This window comes from Octopus bimaculoides, chromosome 10, assembly GCF_001194135.2.
Source record: "Octopus bimaculoides isolate UCB-OBI-ISO-001 chromosome 10, ASM119413v2, whole genome shotgun sequence".
NCBI classification, from domain to species: domain Eukaryota; kingdom Metazoa; phylum Mollusca; class Cephalopoda; order Octopoda; family Octopodidae; genus Octopus; species Octopus bimaculoides.
The window spans coordinates 90,237,463-90,241,149 of record NC_068990.1 but is presented as its reverse complement, the minus strand read 5'-3'; positions in this window follow the sequence as shown (position 1 = coordinate 90,241,149).

Genomic DNA, 3,687 nt, shown 5'->3' with positions numbered 1-3,687 from the left:
TATATATATATATATTTACATATATATATACACGTGTATATATCCTTATGTGTGAGTGTGTATACATAAATCTGCACATACATATAAAAACTCATATGTTCCTACGCGCATGCGTACTTGTATACATACATGACCATTCAGTTGATGTAATCTAAATTCTAATAAGGGAGCCTTGTTTTTAGGCAAGGAACAGACCAGTGAGAAATTCGAACAATAAGAGTTGGAAAACACATATATTTTATACGTATATACACAGACAAACTCGCACATATACAAAGTCATATCGTCACACGTAGTCATGCAAAATATTTCTCAAGCAAATATATATCGATAAATTAGATAACCGTGGATATGAAAATAAGAAATCATTAAATGTAGTAAGCGTTGCGTGATAACAACCGGAAGGAATACGAAAATCTAAAGCAGCCATCTTTAAAACTGTGTAATAGTTATGCAGAAAGCTCAAATATTACAGAAACTTTGTAAAGTGTAGTTTAAAAAATCCATACTTTGCAAGTTCATTGAACGTACGGTTTAGCTATAAAAATCAATCTCGTATTATTTCTGACTAATGATTCCGTTTAATTATTTATTGTTTCAACAGCATTAATGGAGAAATGGAAAACCATAACAACAACAGCAACAACAGTATCAATACCAATAACAACAACAACAGCAACAACAATAGCAACAACGCAAATGATTTAACAAACTGATTCTTATGTATCACTTTGATACGATTTTCCGGAAATCTTTACAAGGAAATTAATTATAAATTAATTATAAATTAATTATAAAGCCTTCTGTGAGAATCGTAAGTAAAAGCTATCATTAATTTCTTTAGATCAAGTGTATAAATTATGCTTATAGAACCGATAATCAATGTATTGTTGATGCTCGAATCAATATTTAGTCATTGATTGATTTATCTCGAAGTCATAATTGCATCACCACCTTAATTTACTTTCGGTATTTAATTGGGATTTGAGAAGTAGTAAAAATTTTCACCGTTTTCATTTGTGTATTTAAGAGCCAAACATTGATAAACTGACAGCATCAAGAATTTGATGATAAAGGTAGTTTTTTTTATTTAATTTAAGTTTAAGGAAAAAGGTTTTCGTGGGAGAGCAATCGTCGGTGTCTGTGACACACGTATTTGATTAGCATTTCATTTTGTCGACCCCAGAAGGACGATAGGCCCTTGGGTTCGGTTAGGATGTCGCACTCACAATCACAAGATCGTGATTTCGATTTTCAAACCTTGCGATGCATTGTATTCTTGGACACATCTCTTCATTTCACGTTCGTTGCTCCACTCCACTCAACTGTAAATGTGTAACCCTGCCACGGATTATCCACCACCCCAACACCCGTACAGGAGGAGTATCGGTCACTTGTGCGAAATGGAAGCCGAATAACCGGTCCTATGAGTTGTGGGACCCGAGAATGTAATGTCCATGGATTCAGAATAATGACAAATGATTTGAAGTCAGAACAGAACGACACGAAACAATTACCGCAGTACATTTTGCCCTGTATTCTATTCACTCTGCCAATTTCCAGAACAAGGCTTTATTCTGTCTGAGCCTGTGGTAGAATACACGTCCCAGGATGCTGAACGATAGGATGGGAAGTGAAACCACGCAGTAGAAAGTGTACTTATTGACACAGTCACGTCTGCACCTCTAACAAGACATTTAAAAGTGTGTGTGTGTGTGTGTGTGTGTGTGTGTGTGTGTGTGTGTGTGTGTGTGTGTGTGTGTGTGTGTGTGTACGGTTTGGAGGGAATGTTAAATAATTATGCTTTCTTCATTTACTGAGGACTAAAGAAGGTTAAGGAAGGGGTTGCTAGGCAAAAGAAAGAAATTAGCAGGAAATTAAAATTATATGAAATTATAAGCAACAAAAACTATCCAAAAAATTGTAACGTTAATGAGATTGTAATTGTTCTGTATTGGTGAAACAAATACGTGAATTTCAACATTAAAATGCTTAAAAGAATAAGACAAAGGGAAACAATAAATGAAATATTGAAATTAAAAACATATTCAAAAATTTGCAATTCGTGTTTATTGGAAATTTTCAAGTATGTCATATCGCAATAATATTGAAATATCTTGGAATGATTTGGTTAAAACAATTTTTTTTTCTTCACTTTTTTTCCTTTTTTTTTTTTTTTAGATTTAATGGACGGATTCGATGTAAAAGCTGCAGCTGATGGCATGAAAACAAAAGGATTGGCGGTTTGCTCCACCTTACTAACATCGCACTATAGATGATATTTCAATGATAATAGCCAAGTCTATTTAGCTATAAATGGCGGCAAAGACAACGTTCAGTGATGGGAGAAGAGGTCTTTAGGAACGTTAGTGGAACGAATCGGTCTTAGTACTTATGTTTGTTAAAGCCTGGCACTTATTCAAACCACATGCGGGGCTGGCCACGTAAGGGTTTGAAATCTAACACCAGACCACATACAATCAATTGGAAAATAGTTCAAACATCTGAGCCATATGTAAAATACAAATTTAAAAACACCACCGCATTGCTTAATTCCAAATCTGAATTTTTAGTGAATCGGAAAATACCACCCTCGTCGGGTTTAGCGACTGCACCCCAGACTCTAGATCCCTACCCGTTCAGCCTTATTTTGGCTTTATTTTCAAAGGGTACCTAAATCTAATTCTTTCCTCCTTTTTTACTTTTTTACTTTTGACTTTCATATTCCGGTGTTCTGACCCTTCCACCTGCTACATCTACCTTCTCGACTTTTCTCGTGTTTTTTATTATTCTATCATCCCGTTCTTGCTTGTATATGTCATGTGAACACAACCTGAAGGCACCAGACATGTTATAAAATACGCTCTGTGTCGTTTTAATTGCATGAAACTATTTTGTAGCTCATAAAAATTTATGCTGTGTTCATTAAACAATATATTTCAGTTCTTCTCTACCAAATCCACTCACAAGGTTTTGGTCGGCCCGAAACTATAGTACCAGACATTTGCCAAAGGTACCACGCATGGTTGGGAAGCAAAATTCTTACCTCATAGCCTCGCCTGCACCCAGCCATACCTGTCCAAAACATTCATATAATCCAAGACATGATAATGCGAATACAGCTTAGATTATGGTATTCAATATATCATCAACTAAAGCAAATCATCATTTATGCATCATAATAAATCCAGAAAATGACTTTAACAAAACTCAAGAAAGGCGAAATGCGTTTGTCCGTTTCTTGTGACGTGGTAGCAATATGTCTTTTTTTTTAACAAATCTATAAAGAGAATTTAAAATATTACCTCAGACAATTCCGTACCACCAGGCCTTTCAACGGTGTATATATATTTAGTATGATACACAGATGACGATTTAAGCATAATACTGATTCAGTTGCCTAAACCGAAAGGAACAAAATTTTCTTTTCAGCTCTGTGTGTTATTTCCCGTAAGATATTCTTCTGTAAGACTCTTAAGAAGAAATGGCCTTATTAATAATTACGAATGGATTCAGACGAAAAAGGAAACATCCGGAAACGAAATTACAGGTACATGCGCAATATATAATCTGATTACATTTTCTCGTGGCATATAAATACATACTTACACGCATCCATATATACATACACACACATACATATACATAAGTTAATAAATAAGTGTATATATATATATATATATATAT